General features: G+C 42.5%; 1 long non-coding RNA gene across 2 annotated transcripts in view; it reads left to right on the forward strand.

Annotated features, from left to right (window-relative positions):
- The first annotated feature begins 22620 nt into the window (after positions 1 to 22620).
- LOC114011856 (uncharacterized) overlaps positions 22621 to 23074 on the forward strand; it is a 7989-nt gene continuing 7535 nt past the window's right edge. For both annotated transcript variants that reach the window (XR_003553975.2, XR_003553974.2), the window contains exon 1: positions 22621 to 22923. This is a non-coding gene — a long non-coding RNA (uncharacterized LOC114011856). The remainder of the gene's footprint in view (positions 22924 to 23074) is intronic.

Here is a 23074-nt window from a genome sequence, read left to right on the forward strand (position 1 = left end):
CACCAAGTGTGTGCCATTCTGCGGGTGGGTGATGTGGAGTAGGAAGGCCACAGGAGTGTGGGAAAATCAGATAGATGGGTGAGCCAGCGGCGGTGGGACGGGGGAAGGGCGCCACTACGTGGGTTAGTGTGCTGTGTGAGATAAGTGGGGAGGGACAAAGCTGGTAAGGCTGCAGGACGGTTATACTTTGATTGAAAAGGTGGTATCTGAGAAGATGCCAGTACCCAGGTTCATGGCTGGGGCATGGGCCGTTTTGGTTGAGAGTTTTTTCCCCAGAGGGGATAGTGGCTTCATAACTGCGTTTGGCACTGACCCCTGCACCAGAGGTGAGAAGCTGGAAGGGATTTGAGGTCTCATGCTGTGAGCAGAGATCAAGGCTGGTTTGTTTGAAATGGTGGGTACTGGTGTGTTCATCCTCCCTGGAGGTAGAGGTAATGGGGGAAAGCCACGGGCATCTGGTTTGAAAATGGACATAACATTACAGTTCTGATGGATGGAGTGCAAAACCACCCAACATACAATGAATGGACTTCTCAAAACATGATGAATATTTGGATTTGGGAAAGAAAACTCCCATCATATATTTTTTATGTTTCAAAATACAACTAGGAATGTAGATGCCTTTCAGGAGAGCAGTTAATCCTGTGATTGCTAAACACTGTTTATCTCCACCTCTTTCATGCAAGTGAGATTTTTGCATAAGCAGAAAATAAGATTTCATTTTCTATGAAATATAGAAACTCATTGTAAACAATTATGTTGGATAGGCCTACTTGAGACTTCTCCCAGGAGAGCCAGTGATGCAATTTGGGGAAACTCATGTGACTCCAGTGTAGCTAGAGTTTAGCTGTTTTGTAAGTTATTAGAACTAGGCACAGCTGTATTATAAAAGAAGAAAACCCTCTAAACTCCTCCCAAGAGAACTGTAGAAATGTAATAAACTCTTGATTTATTGGCAGAGGGAGCTATTGTGGAGGAAATCTGTGTACTGAATCAATATTTCTTAAAAAAATCAATGGCACATGAATTTGTCTTGAATATGATCGCTACGTACAAGGAAATGTTATTTAGACTTAGTTTTAGTTCAAGCATAGAAGTTTTTTTAATTGCTTTAAAGTTACCTATATATCACCCATTTTCTCCAGATAACCTGCCCAAAGGAATTTACGGGCCTATAGTTTCAGATTCATGTTTGTAGCTGTAACATTCAAGGGTTGTTTTTTTTTTCTGTCTTATTGTTGCTAAACAGCTTCTTTAAAGATCTTGACTTCTTTTTCCTAGTCCCTAGGCAGATATTAACCTACTTCCAGGCATCTTCTGTTTGTCAAAGTTTAAATACTGTCATGACCCCAGATATGACCCAGGGGACCAAACCAAAAGGAATTAATGTCCCTTTTCGTTCCAGTTATCCCATAGAACTGATTTTATAAGAATGTTACGGGAAATGTTAATCATTGAAAATGCTGAATTGAAATACTCTAAAGCCAGTATTGCATTAAAGAAATGCCAAAGTAGTATCATGAATGTGCTTAACACATGAGGATAAGCATCTTCATGCTGGAATCCTCATAAGCTTTACAACATTGAGAAATGCGAATACGTGTCTGGGCCACTAGTGCTGAGCCTTGCCCAAGCTGTTGGGTTTGCTATGTCGAGAGGCAGCAAAGGCAGGAACCTCAGCGTGACCCACCGTGGGGCCAGGGCACAGCACATCTTCATTACCTGACTGCTAATGGAGACCTCTGCCATTCCAGGTGTGAGTGGGTGTTACTAAATTAGCAAAGTGTTGATAAGCAAACTAGTTCTAACCTTCGGGCTTAGTGTTCTATCTGTGGTTACCTCAGCTAGTGTGATCTCATTCTGGGATCCCTTCTAACGTGTAGGTGAAAAGATCACTTCTAGTGCTTCCTCTAGGTTGCGAACATTTCCCTTCATCTCAGGTCCGAGGAGGATGACAGTGCTTAAGCTAGGAGTCTTATTAAGCCTCAGCTTATAAAGCAGCCTAAAAAAAGAGACTTTACAAAGTCTGTAAGTGCTACTTACCCTCTAGCATTTCCCACTTATTATTTATATTAGGAGCAGCACTCTGCTAGATAAAAGCTGCACAAAGCACCAGCTTGTGACCTGGGCTCCTAATTTCTGACAAAAGTGTGGAGCAGGTGGAGAATAAGTGCAGATATCAGAGGTTCCTTTCCTGCTAATGCTGTTCAGGGCATCCCTTCAGGTTACAGCCAGAGTCTCTTTAGGCAAGAAGGGGTCTGATCTATACCAAGCTGGGACTATGCTGGGAAACATAAAATCCATAGGCTGGCAGAACTGTACATCTACATCATGATGCAGGAAAAACTGGCCAACACAAGACTTCCCAAAACAATTTGTTTGTAATAGACATGAAGTCTTCTGTGATGACAGACAGGACGATTTGGCTGGTTTTGATTCATTCAACTTTTGATGTTGAGTCCTTCCAACGCAAAGTTATCTTCCTTTTGCCCTGTCATCTAAAAATTACAAAACTGAGATCTAGTAGTTAGATCTCAGTAAATTTTTAAATTTATCAGATATCTTTTGGGTTGCTCAAGTCTGAACATTACCTTGGAGAGTTTGCAGAATGAGAGGCCATTTAATGTTTTATTGATCTAGCAGCATTTGCCCGTCCCTTGCTTTTAATTTCTTCTCCCACCATCAAGGGTCCTTCAGCTGGAGGGTGGAGGTGGATGCAGATAACAACCCTTCCAAGCTACTGTCAAACCTTGACAGGTTAAAAAAGCAAGCAACAGGAGGCTAGGGAGCTTCTGCTATGGAATCATTTGTAATTTACCCTGTCATTTGTTGCATTCACCTGGGAGCCTGTCTGTAGCAAGTTCAGCCTCATTATTCTCTGGGTTGGAGAACTAATGGCATAGATGCACAGAGGAAACTTACCCAGCTCCAGTCTCAGCTATGGAGCATCAAATCACATTTCATAGTAACGCATGCAAACTGCCTGCCTGCTGAAACCAAAGCACAAGAAAAACTGCACTAAACTCCCAGTAAAACTGTGGGACTCACTGCTACGGTGGTGAGCCCGAGGGGCCGGGAGAGGAAGGGCTGCCTCAAGCCAGGCTTTCTGTAATGCTTCCGAAGAGGCAGCGCCAGCCGGGGCATGGTGCCACCTGCGCTTCCTCTGGGGAGGGGGCACCGAGCTTTCTGAAACCTGGTACCCATTGCTTCTCCCTGGGAAGCCCTGAACTTGAGTCTGTCTCCCCAGAATGAAAGACTACAACCCAATTGTCTTTGGCTTGCCAGGGCTAAATGGACAAAGTCCTTATAAAAGAGATTCTTTAGTCTTACAGAATCATTTTGCCAAAAAAAAATAAGTGATTCCATAGTAGAAGGTCCCTAGCCTCCTGCTGCTTGCTTTTTTAACCTGTCAAGGTTTGAGAGTAGCATGGAAGGGGTGTTATTTGCATCCATCTCCAGCTGAGGGACTCTTGATGGTGGGAGAAGAAATAGCTTTGTGATTTGTCTAGAACCACGCTGGTCAATGGAAAAAAAGAAAGTAGGCAGGTCTTGGCCTCAAAAGAAAGACAAAGTTCCTCTATAAGGAGAATTAGATGGAGTTCTAACTGGAGCTCACCCACATAAAATGCCAGATTGTTCACTGAGTACACTTAAAGAACAATATTTGCCTGAAACCTTGGATTTGCCAATTTGAAGAATAGGAGAAATGTCTGGCTGGATAGGTTGGCTTGTGTGATGATTAGGAAATGTTCAGCTTGTTCATCTCTAAAAAGGGATTTTAGCAGATGTGAGCCTGCTTTTACCTTTCAGTAAGCGTTGATTTGGAATACTGCAAATTGCTGTCAATAAAGGGATTTAAATTACAATAGAGGCATATAAAGCCACTGGGATGATTTGGGGGACATGGTACTTGAAGCAAACCCTGGTTTCTTTAGCCAGAGAGAGATTTAGAATGAGTTGTTGTAAGTTAGGGACAAGGTGGGGTGATGGAAGGAGGATAACATTTAAAGAAGGAAAAACATTTCAGATGTACCATAGATGATGAATCTGCCTGATTGGGGCCGGGGGGGGGGGGGGGGGGGGGCAATATCTGATGGAAGTTATTGTTGAGAGTTAGTTCCTTTGTGTGTGAAATTCTCTCAGAGCACTAACCTTTCTGACCTGAGAACCACCTGTGTGCTTTGTGTCTCTTGGTGCTTAAGGACTTCAAGATACAGCTTCATTTATAATAGCAACAACTTAATTAGAGACCTGTGGCATTGGCGTCTCCTTATTGCTTCCTGTGACACATCGTAACTGACTTTTTTGGTCTTTACTGCAGATCTTAATTTTGCTGAAGGTGTTGGGAAGTGGCTTGTGTTTTTTGGTGGGATATGTTGTGGACTTCCCCTTGATGCTCCTCAGGTAGATCTGTACGTAGCACGTGGTAGCCTAAGTGGGTAACAGTCTGGGTGTGATTCCTAGACCTGTGATCTTGGTACTTCTGACATACAAACCAGAACTAATGTGCCCTTGGGGAAGTGGGAAGAAATATATTTTTTTGATAGAAGCAGCCTACTCCTGCCCATCTTTTTTGCAAGCTGTTCCTCGGACCCAAGTAGGGAATGGGCTGCTAGCAGGAATAGATATATGCAGAAATAATGTTTCTTATGCATGTAATAAATGACATTAAAACCACTTTATGACATTTTTGTGGATTAATGTCTATGTAGAGGTGTTAAAAATCTGGCCTGTATCATTTCCTTCTGGTTTCATCAAGTGGTTGCATAGATGACCATTACATTGCACAAATAACAGCAATTTTGACCAAATTCTTATGAAACAAGTCCTTGAAAGACCACAGCCAAAACCCAAACAAAATGCCTCACTCTGCAAGGCTTTCCTGAATGGTGGTTGACTTCTGTATTTACATTGATGAACACGTATTCTGCTTTTAATAATGACCAGGAACAGGAGATTGGGGGGTGGGGAATTAATTATTTTCTGGAGATAATGATTCGTCCTTTCATCTAACCTGGTAATTATTTTCCAGGAAGTGGATGCATAGTACTTAAGCAGTAGTCATATAACATTTAAATTATAATGACTTTGGGAAACATAATTCATCATGAGTGATGGTGGGAATATGCTGCCTTTAGCTCAAGTGCAGCTGAACTGCATTCTAAAGATTCATTTGAAAAGTTCTGTTCTGAGCACGTGGTCCCGGCAAAGCCACAGGTTTCCTATTGCTGCTGACACTTCCACAAATTTACAAGCACAGGGCAAACAGGTACAGCCACTTTCGGTGTGATGCAAAAGCTCAAATACGGGTTATGCTTGTTTAACTCTGCCAACAGGAATTGCGTTGCACAGGCACTCCTGCCGCGACCTTGCTAATGCTTCTCTGTGTCATCTGTGGCTTTTTAGCTCTACCAAAAGCACCATGTTAAATTTATATTTTGTGGTGATATGGTAAAGGAGCCTCTGATTTAAGTGTTGGATGTCACACAGCAATTCTGGAAAACTGCCTCTGATGTTTGTGTAGTTTTTATGGATGCGAGACTTTTTTTCTTCCCGTGAAATCTATTTTTCTCACATTTGAAAATATTTCTAGAAGTAGCATGCTGATTTTTTTCTCCCTCCTTCAGAACGTTTGTTCTTTGTTGCTTGTATGGTTTCTTTTTTGCCTCCCAAAATAGGAGTGGAGATCATACCCCATTGCTCTTTACATAAGCTCCTCTTTTCTCCACTTCTCATTACATGATGTTATGTTGTTCACAACCCAGAAAAAAATGGTTTGTGCTTACCCTCTGGTGGAACAGACAGACACCACTGCAGTGTGCAGAAGAAAGATTAGTCTTAGCACAGTTCTGGACCACTGGTGTGCTGACACAGGGTTGATTTAAAATGGCACTAGAGGAACTATAGATACTTCTGCCTGAACAGGGAGCAGAGAAGACGACAGTTGAAAAACTACCACAGAGAGTAGTGAAACGCCCTGCAGTATTGCTTGGGTCACAGATCGCATCTTTTCTGAAAAGAGGGTCTGTTGCTTCCTTTCCTAAGAATTTTTGCATTTAGTCACAGGGAAGGATGGGCTGTCCAGTGCAGCCACCTCACTGGCTAAAGGAGCAGGTTACTCATCTTCTTTCTCCACCCAACATTAGTTGCTGGCTTTCTGTCATCAAGGTCCCAAGCTGAGCACAAGTGTAGCAGGCAAGGTTGCTCAAACAGGTCTGGGTGATCCGAGGCTGTTTAATGAGCCCTGCTAATTTTTATCCTTCAGAAACTATTATTTCAGATGCATCTAAGTTAACATCTAAGGAGGCTAAAATATCAGTAAGATTTTTTTAAGATCAATAAGGAATGCTACCGCCTTATGGCGAATATTTTAACCCTCCCTGAAATTCAAAGGTAAATACAGGGCAAACATGCTGCATTTTCCCAAAGCTCAGGTTTTCTGCAAAACCATTCAGATGGGCAAATTTTAAACAGTCTTCTATGAGCTGCTTTTTTCAACTGGATTGGAAGCAGAAGCCAAGAATCCTCACTCTCCATAAGACTGGAAATAAAGGATCCTCCACTCTGCAGAGTGCAGTACTCACTGGGTGGGCTGCTTATTTGTGTTCATATATATCAGTCCTAAAATGGGCACATGCCTCATAATCTGTATGCGCATGACGAAATATGAAATTTAGAACTACATTCTCATCTGATGTCACTCACATTTGTAGTCAGCAGTTTTCTACTCAAGCTTTAGCTGAGAAGGACAATCTGACTACAACTGAAAAAAATACAGGACTGGAACAGTGTCAAATGTAGAAAGAATTGAAGAGAAATGTCAGTGTAAAGTCTTGACTATCAGCTGGCAGGTAACAGTGATTTTAATGCAAGTTTGATATAAAGGAAGGTTATAATGTTTCTTCCTGATTTTTTTCTTTTCTCCTAGCCAGAAACAGGAGGTGAAAGATGAAGTTTCCCAGCCCTGTTAACAACTGATCTTTAGGGGTTGTGGAGACATATCTCACCAGGCTGTTTCAGGTGCAATCCTAAGCCAATACCTTGTTCTGTTGATAAAAACAAGTCGACAATCCGGTAAAACTAACAGTTTAAAAAATTGCACGGTATGTATTTCAAGGCTCCTTTTTGCCTTAATTTCTTTTTGAAAAATAATTAATCTGACAGGTAAAGTAGCAAGTTGATGTCTATGGCAGTAGCTTGCTCTTTGACAGCTCCTTGAGCTGCATCCCCCATTTGTCGCTGAACAGTGATGGTCTGGCCACTGTTGTTCCTCACTAACTCCACCACTGCACTTTGTAACAGCTCCGTGCTGCAGAGTGATGGTTTGCCCAGGGATGCTTAGGCCATTCCTAAATTTTCTCTTTGAACAAAGGATTCCAGATCTGCAGGCAACAGCCTTTTCTGAAAACAGATCCTGCGAGCTCTTCCCCCTGCTTTCTTATCATGCTTGTAACTTTAGCTGAGACTGTACAGTAAAGGAGAAAAGAAAATGTGCCTTAAAATCTTATTTCTGATATCTGCTTCCATGGGACAGCTCTCTTTTGCTTTGACCACTTATTCCAAGATGCTTTTTGGGTTCTTCAGATCAACCCAACCTGCTGTGTGAGCAGTAACACTTGCAGCAATGGTGGGAAACACGGCAGAAGCTGCATTTCAGTGATGTGAGTCTGAGCTGGGTGTTTTGTAGCACATCAGTGATTGCAAATATCCTCTGGTGCTGGTGGACATATTTGAATCTCCTTTTTTAATTCATGCCATTTTTACATGCAGTCTTCTCTGTGTTTAGCTTTTCAATGAAGCCTTCCAACACTTTGCCTTATGTCTCACCTTTTCTGGCTCGGTCTACCCCCACCAAAAGCCACCTCTTCCATCAGGCCCCAGTACTGACATGGCAGGTGTGTGCAGCATGGTTATGGGCTGCCTCATCCCCCAGAGCTCCGCCTGGAGAGCACCGGGCAAGCTGCATCTGGTAGGTCTGCCCTTGCTTTGAGCATCTGCAGATACTTCTGCAAGGGCCAAGTTGCGAAGAATTTGGGTACGTGAACAGCAAATTTAGAGACACTCAGGCTCCTGTCTTTCTACGGTGCTGTTCAAGCCTCGGAAGCTCCCCTCTTACACATCAAAAAGCAGATACGTACTGTGATTTTCTTGTGAATAATAAAAACCCACAAGTTTCCTTGTGAATAGCAATCATTGTTTTACAAGTCATGCTGCTGTTGTTGGAGGGATTTAATTCTGTGGCAAGTAGAAGGAAACGAAGGAAAGATGCTCGAATGTTCCTCCAGATCTATAGCTAGCAGAAAAAAAGATTGAGAAGATTTCAGTGACATTTCATATCCAGATAGCTAATCAAGTCCAATATGTTACTTACTGTTGTTTATGATTCTTCCTAAAGACCTGCCTTTAACTGGTCACTTACTGCTCGTGTCTGTAATACACTTGGAAGACACTTTGCAGCTAATCCTTATAAATAAAACTGTGTTAGAAAATGTTGCTAAGATTTAGAAATACCTGCTGAAATGGGCAGATTCTTAAGTAGAGACTGAACACAGGAGAAATAGGATTGTACAATTTTATGGAAATTGCAGGTGTTTCCATGCTATGTAAATATGGGAAATGGGAAAGTGCTCACGATCTCACTCTTAACAGTTTGAGGTGAACGACTGATGAGAAATGATGGGTGTTGCAGGTGCCAGTGGGGGCCTCAGGTGCACAGTGCTGTTTGCTGTGGCTGGCTGCGAATTACAGCAACCCTCAGCCGTGATTTTATCGAGTACTCTGTGTTTGTAGCAGGAAATAATGTTTACTTTTGCTTGTCTGTTAACAACTTTCCTCTTCAGCACCATGGTTTCTATTGACAGGGTGTATTTTCTTTTTCAGTGAGCTGGGCTTACTGCTGGAGAACACGTGCAGTGTTCAGAGTAAGAGAGCAACTATGTGTGTGAAAGCCTTTCAAGAGTACTTGAGGATCAGTACAGTGCTGAACAGAGGGGGTTTTGCCTGTTTTCAAATTTTAAATGTAAGCATATATACTTAAGGTTTTTCAGAGTAAAATAATACAGCAACTTTTTCCAATTATCCAGAATATAATAATGTGCTCACCTATATCATATGCTCCCCTGCCCTTACGGTACCTGACAGTAGCTCTTACAGGTGTGGTGAAATACCCGAGGGTAGCGCTGGCTTTCTAATGGAAAGCACTGCAAATGGAATAGTTATTTCCATGAAGTTATTCCTCAATGTAAAAAAAATGTAATGAACAATTTTTGTTTCTCTGCTCATAATAAATTTGTGGATTTCATCTCAGCCTCCCCCCAACCCCTAATAATTGTGTTCAAAATCTCCCAGCACAAACCGCGTGAGAAGGAATATGGGTTTTGTCTTGCCCGCTTACAGTGCTGGGGCACTGCAGGCAGAACATTAATAAACATGAGGTTAAGTTAAACATGGCTTAAATATAGTTTAATCAGTCAGGAATGTATATTCTGAAATCCTCCTTAACACCATTTGAATGTAGTAGCATGCCAGGTAAATTGAAATAAACAAAAAGCCCCAAAGCTATCTCATCATAGCAAATCATAGTTCCCTCTGGTTTTCACGTAAATGAGTTAATATACTACTCTGTGCTTCAAATGTATTTATTAGCAGTTTGCTTTCGACGTGTTCTTCAGTGAGCTGTTTCTTTTACTAGCCAGCTGTTTAATTATATATTCTCAGTACGTAAGCAAATGGTATCTTCTGACACTTAAAATGTTAATGGGTAGCGCAGGACTGATACATCTGTTTGAGTTGGCATGAATGTAGGAAAAATCCCATACTGTGCTGGTAGGTTCCTTCACACGACTGTTCCCGCTTCTGTAGTGCAAACAAACCGTACTAATTTAAAAGATTTGCTATTATAACAGTCAATCGAGATGAATCATGAAATTGCAGCTTTGAAAAACTGTAAAGCCAATGTAGAATGAAACTGATGTGAAACAAAAATGATTTGGGTTAGGTACTCTGAACTCTAGATGGTGATGGAAGCTGTATCTATGTTGGTTCAGCAAATTCCTTCCATGGCTGGACTGGAGATTGCAAGCTGTGCACAAGTGCTGCATCCACCAGTTGTTCCACTCCACCTCACATTGCCAATTGTATGCCCTTCTCGGGACTTGGTCGTGCCCCGGTTGCCTGCTTGGAGTGAAGCTGGTTGCTGTCTGTCTCTCTCCAGTAGACCTGATAAAACGTGCTGTTGACCATGGCTGCTCTGAGGGGGGGGTCCCTGCTGCACGGTAGGTAGGCACAGCCTCTCGCAGGAGCTTGTATGAAGCAGGAGGCCCCATGGTGGGCATCTCCTCAACCTCTGCTCCACCTTTCCTTCTAGGAGTCATGGCGCATATCTTCCCAGCAAGCAATTTCTTTCATCCACCAGTAGCTGCCTGAGCTTTATCTGAGTCCAGGCTCTCCTCTAGGAGGTTTTGGAGACTATCTGCCAGCTTCCCCTGAAAGGACCTTCTTTTCCACTCCAGCATGCAGTGACACAGACAGAAAAGTTCTGGAGGAGGTAGGTCATGCTCAGTGCCAGGTGCCTGCCCTGCAGACAGAGCATTTTGCATCTCATGATTCCCTCGGTTGTAGATTTCCCACAGAAAGAATGAATCCAAAACAATGGGTGGGAGGGGCAACCAAATTAAAAAAAAAAAAAAAACACTTTACTGTTTCAAGCACACTTTCCACCGCTGGATTCAGTCCGATAATGGTGGTGGGTCTGGGGGGTACAAAATCCAAATTTTGTTGACGTTTGCTAACTGGCTTAAGTTTGGAAGGTCCCTGTCCTGGTTTCAGCTGGGACAGAGTTAACTGTTTTATTAGCTGGTGCAGTGCTGTGTTTCAGATTTGGTGTGAGAATAATCTCGATAACACGCTGCTGTTCTTGGCTGTTGCTATCAAGCACTCCCTCCATGAACTCTTCCTATGAAGTGCTTGGTTTTTGTTTTGAATAATTCACTTCTGCAATATCCAGCCTTATACTGAGACACTTACTCACCTATTTTCAATGAATCATAGAAGACCAACGCTTTTCCCTTATTTTTCTCCTTTCCTTGCTCTAAAATACTGACATAAAAGTAAGCTTTGTCCTGAAATTTTCTACTTGCATCACTGTAATTCTTGTGCATGTTAATGCAAACATGATCATAGTTATCCTGTTTCTGCTCTTCAGCATCATGCAGCAGTGGCATCTTTGATTTAGTGGAATGCTTGTCCAGCTTCCATTCCCCATCCAAACTGTTTTCTCACTTGTACCCCCTGTGAGAGAACTGAAATTGTGTTGATGACTTCCTAAGGTGCAAAAATATATGGGAGACAATGGACTTGAACAGAGGAGAAGTAGTACTGGCGATAACGATGCTGCTTAATAGGGATTTTAGCAGATGAGGATTCCTGTAACACAAGAGGACCTATAACAGATTGCCAGCCTTGTACCACCTAAATCCCTGTCAAGTGTAAATGTAACAACAATTTGAAGGACACATGCACAAAACATACTCAACACCCAACAAACTGCAGCTCTTGGGCTTTCCTGACAAAGGGAACTGTAGAGGTAGTGAGAGGAGAAACTTCTCTCTGCAGCTGTGTATCTTCTATACGTTGCTGTCAAAGGAAAATAAAACAAGTAACAGAAGTAATGAATCTAAACTCGTTGCATGACTAAAGCAGTCGGATCGTGACTAAAGCTGTCACAAGACTCCACACACGAAACTGCCAACATTTGGTAAAAGGCTGAACTGTGTTCCCAACAAATCCTAAAAGCACAAATGTACAGTTACCGCATAGGACTGGCTTGAAAAGTTAATTCTGTGGTTTTTAGCTGTTTTGTCCCCATCCTGCCCACTCATATCCCCTGTCATCAGTAATCAGTCAGGTGTCTAGAAGGATGACAATTCTGTATGGCTTCTGAGATAACAAAATCTTGATTAATAGGAAGCGTGCTGTGTGAATTTTTTTAATAGAAAACCACTGTGAAACAGCCTGTACACACTCGCTTTAGCCAGCTTGAAGGCAGTCACTTGAGAACCTCCTGGGTGCTGGACAAGTGGAGAACCAGAGCATCTATCCAAGGGAAACTGAGAGGCTTTTTGATCTGCAAACAGGTATATTGAAAAAGCAGTTTTTCCTTTGCTTGCTTCATCAAACCTGAGTTCTGGCTTCCACAGTTTCATTTTTTCCTCAATAAGAGTGTGAGATGTTTCTGTCTTTCTACATTCTTTTTTTTTTAAATACTTTGCAGATTTGGTGCTGTCTTGGTGTTCAGAGACTGACCTGTAGATGAATTGGTTGAGGTGAACAGTCCTAATGGTACAGTCCATGAGGCAGGGCAGTATTCTGACAGAAATTAATTTTAAGACCGTTAAAGGTCATTAAAGAAGAATAAACATGCAGGAAATCCCTTTATTGGCTGCTAGTGCAGAACTGGATATAAACAGGCATTCCATGGAGACCAAGACCAAACCCAAGGCTCCCATATCTTGAAATCAGGAGGAAGACTTGCCCAACGCCCGAGGGTGGCGAGCAGAAAGCTGTGTTTGTTTTAGAGCAGAAATGCAAGGTGAGTTTGATGCAGCAAGCGGGAGTTTCACCTTCGGTTCTAAATGGAAGTGTCACATGTCATTTGTGTTTTGACAAGATGTACGGGCTCAGGTAATGAAAGACCCAGCAGAAAGTCCACATGAACATGGTGACTTTATGAATGAATCGTGCAGTATGTTTCAAGGGTGCATTAAACACAAATAGTCTGTGACAGGCACGTTAAGCTGTTCATGCGTGTTCTCACCACAGAAGACAAAGCACAGCCAGTGGTTAGGCAAGCCTGTAAAAGCTTTTGTTTTGATTATAGGTCTTTTTATTAAACCTTTCTTCTTGATGGAAGAGACTGGTAGAAAAAGAATCACTTTGGATAATTTCCATTTACAAAAATTAGGCACTTACGTTTGGGTTTTTTCTGTGCTGTTTTTTCTGGTTTAGCTCTGATGTACCCCTCCCTGTCACCTCCAAATCATTTTTGCACAGTCTTACAGTAAAAATATTGATATTGAAGAAACACTTTCCTTGTGGCCATTTGGAGACTGGCTTACAGAGGTACCTAGTGACAGAGTACATGAGAAGGGTCTGTGTAAGCGGGCCAGTGCTTAGTGCTCCATACAAGCTGTGTGATGCTAAAAAAGTTCTGTATGCAAGGGAGGAAGCAGGATTTTCCCTGAATAACAATCTGAAGGATTTCCACTTTTGCTGAATTGTTGGCTGACAGATTGCAAAATCTTGGATCTATTAATTATTAGATTTGTGAGAATTATTCAGTAAGGAGACTCAGGCTGTAGTTTGTGTAATGCGATAGTCAGCAGCTGAGCGTGTGAGGTTAATTACGGGAGTCAAGTTCTGTCCTTACATACATAACATGCGATTTATGGTGTAGCTTGCCAAAGAGTGCAAGCAAAAGCAGCAATATAGGAAATATTTCCTTGGAGGATATTTGGGCTAACAGTGATCTGTTCACAGGTTTCAGACACTACTAGAGGTCAAGCCCGCAGTGCAAAGGGGTGTTTGTCACCAAAAAGTCTCTGATAGTAGGTCTACATAAACTGGCAAAATAAAACAGAGCTGGATTATTTGATGCAAACACTTCAACACAATCTTTTCCTTTGTCACCCTAACTACAGCAGAGTGGGGAAATGTTCTGCCTCAGTGATCACAAGAAAATAATTACAGTAAACACAGCTGCAACGTGCACATCATGTGAGTAGAAATGTGTGAAGGATGGGGGCCAGCCCTTCCCCCCCCCCCCCAGCCCTGTGGTGGAGGTGTCAAAGACCCTCAAAATCAGGGCTTTCATTTCTCTCAGATGGATAAATATGAATTCTTGCCACCCTCGCTTTCAGAGTCTGTGAAAGTCATGACGGAAATCAGGGTGGCTGGTTCTTCCACACCTGTAACGGCAGGGCATGCTGCCAGACGTGGTAACTCAAACCCCTGTGACAGTGTTTCACGCTGGAGCCATTTGTAGATGGTTTGGAGTTGGGATTAACAGCCATGGAGCCCAGCACCAGGCAGGCTGTGAGCAAGGGGACAGCTGTTTGAGACTGCAAGGGGCAACCCCAGGAGTAACCTTGTCACTGGAGCTTTGGGCATTGAGCTCGTTATTTCTGCTTATGCAGGGGATGAGCAGGTCCGTGGGCACACCAATCTGTGCGCGAAAAAAATGCAAGAGGTATGAGATGAATCAATCTTTGGTCAAAAATAAGGAACTTGTACGTCAGTATCACCTTACACCTTGAGAATGGTAGGGGCCACCACCACCCCAGCTTCATAAACCTCCGCCCCAAAGCCTTGCTTCCCTCCTGTGCTAGGTGGTGATGACACACCGGCTGGTACCTAACCACAGTGCATGGACACCCACGCACGCCGTGCCCACACGGTATTCCCAGCGGGATCCTTGGAGTCATCACTGGCTAAAGTAACCTCTTCCTGAGCCAACCGCTGTACCACGGCTGACGGCACAGACAGCTTATGACCTGCACGGGCTGCGGTGGCTGTAACAGCTATGTAATCTGAAATGATCTAGCTCAAGCTTTAACTTAATTTTTAGTCCATTTTAATCCATTACCCTTGCACTAAGGCTTTCGTTTTGTGGTGGTTTAGAGGGGAAGCTGCTGACATCTGACTCATCGTTCCCTGCAGCGTGTGGGTGTTTCTTAGAGCTACATCAAACAGCGCCGCATCCCGATGCTGCTCACCATGCCAGCTGCCTCTGAATCACAGCCCCGGCACCAGAGCCCTGCCTGGAGCCAGAGCATCACGGCTGCTCGTACAGAAGAGCAAAAGAGGTACCCAGTACCTAAATGCACCTACTGTATGTCTCCTACTTTGTAATATTTTTGCTTTGGTTTTGCACATTGGGAGGTGGGGGGGGAAGATGGAATTTAATTTTGGTAGAACTGGGGTCATTGCAGTAGAGTTGGGTGAAAATGAAAATGGCCCCAAAGATTTGGTTCCCTGGCTGCAAAACCGAATAGTAGAAGGATTAAATAAATGAAAGGCAAATGAAGCTTGCCCTGCCCATCGCTAGAAGTTAAAAGCATTACAATAAGTAACATGGTTGTCATGGTGACCGAGTGTTTGTTTATGGTAAGATACATCAGGCCAAGCTGAAATGCTTCTAATTTAAAGCTCAGATGACAGGGAACTAAGTAATATAAGCAAGAGCAGAAATATATTTTTGGTAGTAATTTGCAAGTAATTATTTTTTCCTATGAAAATTCCCATCACTGCTCAGTGTTTTTTCTGCCCCCTTCTCATCTCCATTCAGTTCCAAGTATGTTTGTCTTCTGCCAGCGCAAGGAGCCAGCAAGACAGGTTTAAAGGAAGATGGAAATAGGCACTACTCATAGGCGGACTCCTGGTAGTAAACAGACATAGGCCCTCTTACAGCAATGTTTTAAACAGAAGAATAATCCTTAATCTGAACGCTGCACTGCACATTCTGTGGTCCTGGCACCTGCAAATACACAAGCACTTAGCTGAATGAGCTGCAGCATAGCATTAATTTAGAAATTTTTTTCTCCTCAAATTGTCAGATGACTCAATTGTCTGGGCTCCATAGACTAAAATGCAGTTTTCTTTGCCTAAAAATAGCAGTCATTAAAAAAAAAAAGTTAATGGAATATTCAATTAGCCTCTATTTAAATCAAGGGGGAAATCCTGTTAAGGGAGGAAGTGTCTGGTAGACTAGAAGATAGTTTGCCCCATGATTACAAATTAGTTGCATGTAAATTACTCTTGTTAAGCTGTAATAGACCCTAGTTCTGTGAGGAGCTTTGCGAAACCATTGGGGCGAAGCTGCCCACTTGAATCTGATAGCAAATTTCCCAGCAACTTCAGCACCTCTGGGCTCCGTCGAAGGCTAATGACCAGCAGCATCCTCACCTACAGCTGTGCAGCTCCAGGCAGGATTTCATGTCCGTGGCAAACTAGCCAGTGGACTTCCAGAGGAGGTTTTCCTGACATCTGGGGCACAGAGCTCCGTTATTTAGGTGTTGGAAGCAGGGGATTTGCAGAAAGCCTAAAGATCGTAGACATCACCTTGTTTCTCGTCTCTGTTTAAGGGCAATGAATGTGATAAATAGAGATGAGTAACTGTGTTCTTTGTGTGCAATGACTGCTAGTTTACAGGGGCTTTTTGGTGGTAGCAGTAGGGAAATCAAATTTATTTTGCATTTAATTATCTTTTTAGAAATGTACCACTTCATGCTTTATGATTTTAAAGGAACTGGTAAAAAAGCTAATAACAATCATTAAGATTAACAGTCAGAGGTAAATCTCATTGAAATCAGTAGTAAGATGTATGAGCTTTAACAGGCATGAGATAAGACTTTAATGGTACATGACATGAGCCACGAGCTAAGTGCCTTTCAAAGGTGTCACTTCAGAATAAGAGAGGATAAATGTTTAAAGCTCTCTTTTTGTAAGAGAGGAGAAGATGTGGGTTTAGGTTAAAGATGAAAAACCCATCAGATGACTTTGCTAAATAATTTAATTTGCTGCATTATCAGATTTGCAGATTCCTATATAGATTGCCAGAATAGTAATTGTTTTCATGGCATTATTAGTAACCACAGCTACTTACAAAATGCATAAAATGAAACTAAATACGAAGGATATGGGTAGTCATTTAATCCACTGTGCTAAGAAGCAGTAAGAATGATGTTGTCCAAAATGCCTGAATGCAGAAGTATCAATATTTTATAGAGTTTTCTCCCTATTTTTAAGAGTAATAAAATCCACCACTTTCCTGGGTCCTCTTTAGATACCTTTTTAGCGATACATTGGTTTTCCAAAAGGAGTGCTGGGTGAAACATTTACCATGCAAGAAGTTTTGGGATGAAATTTCCATCTCCCCACCTCATAACAGTTCTGCAAAATAGTCCCAATTTCATGTTTAATAAATTTTCACGAAAACAATCCTTAGGCATGGTTGAAGCTGAAGAGTGCGTTTTGTTTGGCCTAAACAGATACGTGAGATCAGTGTAGCTCAAATTATTTCAATAGTTCTGTATTTCTTACAACCCGAAGCATGGGCCTCTTAGAACAGTTGTAAGTTCCTCGAGGTCTTCATTTTGCAAAGTGCAACATCTTTGAACTGCAAAACTGTGAAGTGCTACGCAGTTAGATTAAAGCTAAAATTTATCCCAATAGAAATACTTGGCTGGTGCAGGCTTGCTTCCAGTGAGAGCTGCAACTCTTCATTGAGCCCTTGGGAAGTGACCAAGGAGACCTGTGTGAGCATTTGTATCTGGAAAACTTCTGTGATGGCTTCCTTGGGAGGTGACACAGAAGTCAACAGACCTGAGACCTAATACTAGTTCTGCTGCTGGCTACCTGTAGTACAGGCAGCACAGAGACAGGTAAACATGGCACCCAGCACAGACCTTTGCTTTCTTCCATTGGCCTTACTCTTGAAGCAGAAGAAATACTTGCAGTAATGAAAAATTTGTTCTTTCATCTTGGTCCTAATAGTTCTGAACGACGCCGTGGGCTTTATCATGAGGATATATGGTGCCCTAGGAGGTGAACTGACCTCCCCCTCACTCATCGCTCACAGTCAATAAAACCTCCTATTGCACTGGGCAGGAGGTGAATGCACATTTTTGGGACCACTAAGGTTCATTTTTTCCATCCTTTATACATTCCCCCTCCTCTTCATCACTGTAGTATGAGAATATTTTCCACCTCCCGGTCAGGTGCCAGTGGTTGTGTTGTGGAGAAAAATGGTCACATAAACATAATTTTCTTTAAAGTTGCTATTTTGTTCTCACCGTTTAATTTCATTATATAGTTCAGACCTGAAACACTAGCCTGCGAGTTGCCACTGGAATGTGTTGAAAGGGTATCTGATTTCTGGTTTACCCACCTGCTTTGTAACTGTTCAACAGAAACAGAAACTGAAGGATACAGATTTTCAGCACGATAGCAGAGAAAGCTAAAACACCAGCTGTGCTGAGGCTTCTTTGCTTATGTGAGGTCAGATGTGTCCCTGCCCGTCGGCATGGGCTGGGGACTGGAGCAGCTGCACGTCACCAGCGCAGCCACCAGCCCCGCGGTGACTTACCCTGCCCGGCCGGCACTAACGCCTTGGGATGGAAGGGTCACAGGCGAAATAGGAGACCATTTTTTTTCCTAATCCAGGGTAAATTACCTATCCAATAACATATGGGTGCAACCTTCAAGGCATCGTGGTTGAACTGCGAAGGTTAGGTTGTTCGGGATGCAGAAATTACAAAAGGGATGACGTGCAATTCATTTACATAAGTGGTGGTTTTCCAAGAGGAATGAATACAGCACCTCTGCTGGAGCCCAGCTCGAGTCCTGGACACTTGTGAAAATCAGGCTTTTTATGCCTAAAGACCAACCACACATCAAAACCTGGCATAGTAAGCACAAATGCTGCTTTGTAGAGAAATAAAAAAATAGGCTGCAATTTCAACAACTCATGATTGAGATTTTTTTCTTTTGGTGGAATACCTGTCTTCAGTCATTTGTGGTGGTGGTTTTCTGCCTCGGACCTAAACTAAGGGTGATTGCATTTAAGCCTGACTAGATGTCTTCTGGCTACTCTCTAGGAACACAAATAAGACCCCTAGAAAGCTTAGCATGTATACAAAACACAGTTCTAAACACTAGAAAGGCTCCTACTACACTAGAGAGCCTTTGTTCAAACACTGTGGTTTGTTTTTTTTTTTTTTTCTTGACAAGTTTTTGCTGTGTTAAGCAAAATCCCTTAGCCTTTTTATTCTGAGAAATCCTGGTCCAGAAAGGCATAGGATTTCTCAGCAATTTCAGAATATTTGAGATCTTTGATACCTTTAACGTATTCTTTTGGCGGTGGTTACCTCTTAGGTGTTTTTTCTTATTTATTGGTGTATTTAGACAGTTTGGAACAATCCTTTCATAATGCTAAAGGTTAGAGCACAGGGAGTTTCATAATCCTGCGTGGTGTTTGTCTGCACCTCGGCAGTCCCAGACCATCTGGCAGCACTGCTTTTCCTTGGGTATGGATCAGAACAATCATAGTGACAATGAATAATTATCTTCTGTGATAAACCAGGAGGTAGATGACTCAAAAGAACTAATAATGCATAGAAAACATGCCTTTAGCTTTCAGTTCACTGCTTGAAATGCACTTTGAGCCATACTGGACCAGAAATCAGGCCTGACTGACCCTTGGGGTACCATATGGAATAAGCTCAGTCATATTATTTTGGCTGTTGTGGCACTTTCTAAGAAAGTGTGGAAGAATAAGAAAAGGGCCAACAACCTCAGGACCGATTCAAAATCAAGGTAGATAAAACAATCTGAAGAAGGGTTATGTGTACCTGTCTCTGGCCATCATTTGCTCTCCTGTTCTTTAATGGGATGTGTTTATGTGCTGGGGTGTGGGGCGATAGGCAGGTCACCATCAGACCAAGATATACCATGATCTGCCCCCACCCTGCAAATGATGACATTTTACTGTGTAAGAATAGGTTTGGGTGCGTTTATTAGTTATCTTAGCAGAAAGGTGGTGAAAATAGTAGGACATGGAGAGCAGACTCTCTGTTACAGTGAGTTAAAGCTGCCCTGAGCCTCCACTTTGCCTGGGAGATGGGCAGGCTGGGAAACAGGCCTGATGTGGGTACCCAAAAATGCCTGTGTCCCGAGCTCTCCGCACTGCCGAGAGCTGCAGCAGGAGCAGAGGTGTGAGTACAGCCGGTGGGCGCTGTGCTGCTGCCGCCAGGGAAAAGCACTTGGGCTGGGCAAACACCTGCCTTGGTGGGAAGGGTTGCCTGATGTTGTACTTAAAGAGAGCAATGGACAACTACTCATTCCTGATCTCCTTAATCTATTTTTTTCCCCCTTTCTTTCCTCTCTTTAAGATAACATTGTTAAGCCAATTGATTTACCTGCCTAAGAGAAAGTCAAGGCAGAAAACTGAGTTTTGTTTTCCCTGGCTTTCTGAGCAGATGTCCCAGCTGGCATTTTATTAGAGACCCTGTAAAATTTGAACCCGACCGTTGTTGCTGTCAGTCAGCGGTTGGCAGAAAGACTGCGATACTGACATTAAACATGCAGCTCCGTTGCAGCACTAGGATGCATCAAGGGCTGCTCCTGCTGCTCATGGGAAGATGTTCCGTGTTTCAGTGTCTCTCATGGCACACATGGGAGCCAGGCACCCAGGCTGAGACTGTATCTGCTGAGGACCATCAGCAAAGTTGCTGAAACACAAGTGTGATAGCAGGGGCACTGGGAAATCAGTTCTTGCAACTGGTTATGAAAATAATAACCATTTGTACACTTCATAGATGAGCTTTCATCCGTGTCTCTCAAATGGTTTTATAAATACTGATGAATTAAGTTTAAATACACCCTTGTGAGATACTTTACTCCCAATTTTCTCCCATAATTAATGTATAAGTAAATGCATAGGGAGCTGAAGTGATCTGGTCATAGGAGTGCTGTAGGTTTATGTGGTGTAATATAAAAATAAGACCTAATGGTCCCAGCTGTCTGCACCACAGCCATTAGATCCTTGGGCTTCCAAGGGCATCAGTTAATACGCTCAGGGCTTATCAGATTGTTCAGCTGCCCTTGTCATAAAGGATGGAAAGAAACAAGGGGAATTATTAGAATTTCTGCGCAATGATTACAGATTACGTTCCCATTGATTAACCAATGGCTAGCCAGGTGCATTTGTTTTCCTGGTTACTTAAAGAGATGTTTCCTCATGCACAATGACCTCTCTCTGCTATTAAAAATACAGGCAGTGATACCACTCGGAAATGGTTTAAAAAACTATGCAAATGTTACAGACAATTATCATACATAATGACCAGAAATAACAACAGGGAGTATGGAAAGAAAAGACTCATACTGAACTCCTTCCTTCTAAAATTCTCACCGGATCCAATGGATTTCAGGTTTTGAATAGCTACAGAAAAGATGTTATTGTAGGATGTCTTTTTTTTTTTTTGATCTAGCAAACAGGACAAATTCTTATTCTTTGAAAAAATTAACTCTGAATAAACCCCAAATCAGCTGTCTTCCTGTAATCAAACTGTCTTTTCTCTTTAATGCTTGCTGTGTGTGTAAGAAAACCATTATATCTTCTGGTTTTGATTTTTGGTTCAAAGCTCTGGTTCACTTACAGGTGCTTTCACCATCCTTTTGAATCGTTTTGCAGAGGAGGCTTTGAAACAAGCTAAAATCCAGTTGGAGCAAATAACTGGCTTTGGTCATAGGAAAAAATGCTGCTTTTTCACCTTTTTTTAAAAAAAAATAATTTGAACTTCAAAAGCTCTTTTTCATATAAAAGCAATTTTTAAAAATTGGTAATTTTACAGAGAGAGAAAAGTGCTTTGTCTGTGGTTTGCTTTGTTTCCTTGACTGTTGTGGAAGGTTTTGTACTTTCTCACCTTCCCTGCTGCAGTGCAGGGCTGCTGTGTCTCCAGAACAGCCCTTTGGAAGACAGGTCTGATTCTCCATGCCCTTTGTCTAGCCTTAACTCTCCTGCCTTCTCCCTGATTTCAGGAGAGCATTCCTGATTTACATCGCTGGCGAAAGCGGAGTGGCTGGAAGTGACAGCGGGGGGTTAGAGGTACGGCGGGCAGCTCAGAAGCCCTTAATAAGAGCTCTGCATCTCGCTGACAGCCTTCCCTTTCCAGTTGATTCTGGGCTTCAGTCCTGGTCACGTAGAGCCTATCTTTGACGTGCAGGTAATTAACAACAGCAACCACCAACTCCCAATTGAGAGGGACGAGGGCCAGCCTTCTGCACAAGCAGCTCTGGTTACAGTACAGCGGGGGAAATTCTGATGTGCATGGTTTGTAGTGCACTGGCTTTCTCTCTTCTTCCTTCTAAAAAGGCAAGGATGATGTTAATGATTTTTTTCTTAATTTTATTTTTCTTCAGTTCCACTTTCAAAATATTGGCTGTTCCTACACCATCAAAAGTTTTATCAAACCTATAGCCGGGCATAAGTCTGCTTCTAGAAATGTGAAATGTCTTTTAAGGGAGACCGTCAAAAACATATATAGGGCTATTTTAAAATATAAATTAATTTTTAACTTATTAATAAATTAATATTAATTAATTTAAAATATAATTTAAAAAATATATATTAAAAATTAATGTCAAAAGCACAAACTATTGGGCTTTTGAAATGTTTGTCTCCCATTTTAACCCTTTTTACTTATACACCTGATGCTTTATACAAGGCAGTCAGTACTTTTGTTCCAGTTTCGTTATAGCTTGGCAGAGTGGCCACAGAGAGAGCCGTCAGTCAGCTGGGATGGTGGCACATATGGCAGATTTGTACATGTTTTTGAAACTGAGACCCATGGCAGATTTTTCATATATTAATCTTTTTCCATCCTTTAGCCACTCACGGCACTGAATACTTTCCTTGACTCTCTTTTCTTCAGCTGAGCACGCCACTGCCATGGTACAAGGCTTACAAGATAAGCTCTTAGCTTGCTGCGTTAAGGGATGTATTAGTAAGCAGGATTTACTCAATAAGATATATACCCTCACGATGTGTTTACCTGAAGAGAAAGGTTGGCCTGGCCTCATGTCATTCTTCTTTGAATATCCCCAGCGCAGATCCCTCAGTTACCACGTCTCCATATTTCCATGCTGAAATATTCTCCTGCAGCCAGTCGTGTTGCTTAGTGGAAAAGCTGTCACACGGGGAGAAACCAGGAGATGGGCAGTGAAGGACTTCAACCGTTCAATGTCAGCACGCCTTCAGCATTTCTGCGAGCTGAGCCGGTTGGGAACGAAGCAGCAGCCGTGGGAATTGTTTTGCGCCATCAGTGAGAAGCACTGCGGCACTGCCTGACCGTGCTCCTGTGGCTGGTAAGTCAGCCTCGACACAGACCACGTCCCAACGTGGGGGACAGGTTTCCCAGATATATGCCAAGGGGTTCCAGTTATTCCAGGGAAGACTTATTTAACCATATATTAATAAAACATCATCAGCTTATTGCATAGTACACTGCCTGTACCC

The sequence above is a fragment of the Falco peregrinus genome, chromosome 1, assembly GCF_023634155.1.
Source record: "Falco peregrinus isolate bFalPer1 chromosome 1, bFalPer1.pri, whole genome shotgun sequence".
Lineage (NCBI taxonomy): Eukaryota > Metazoa > Chordata > Aves > Falconiformes > Falconidae > Falco > Falco peregrinus.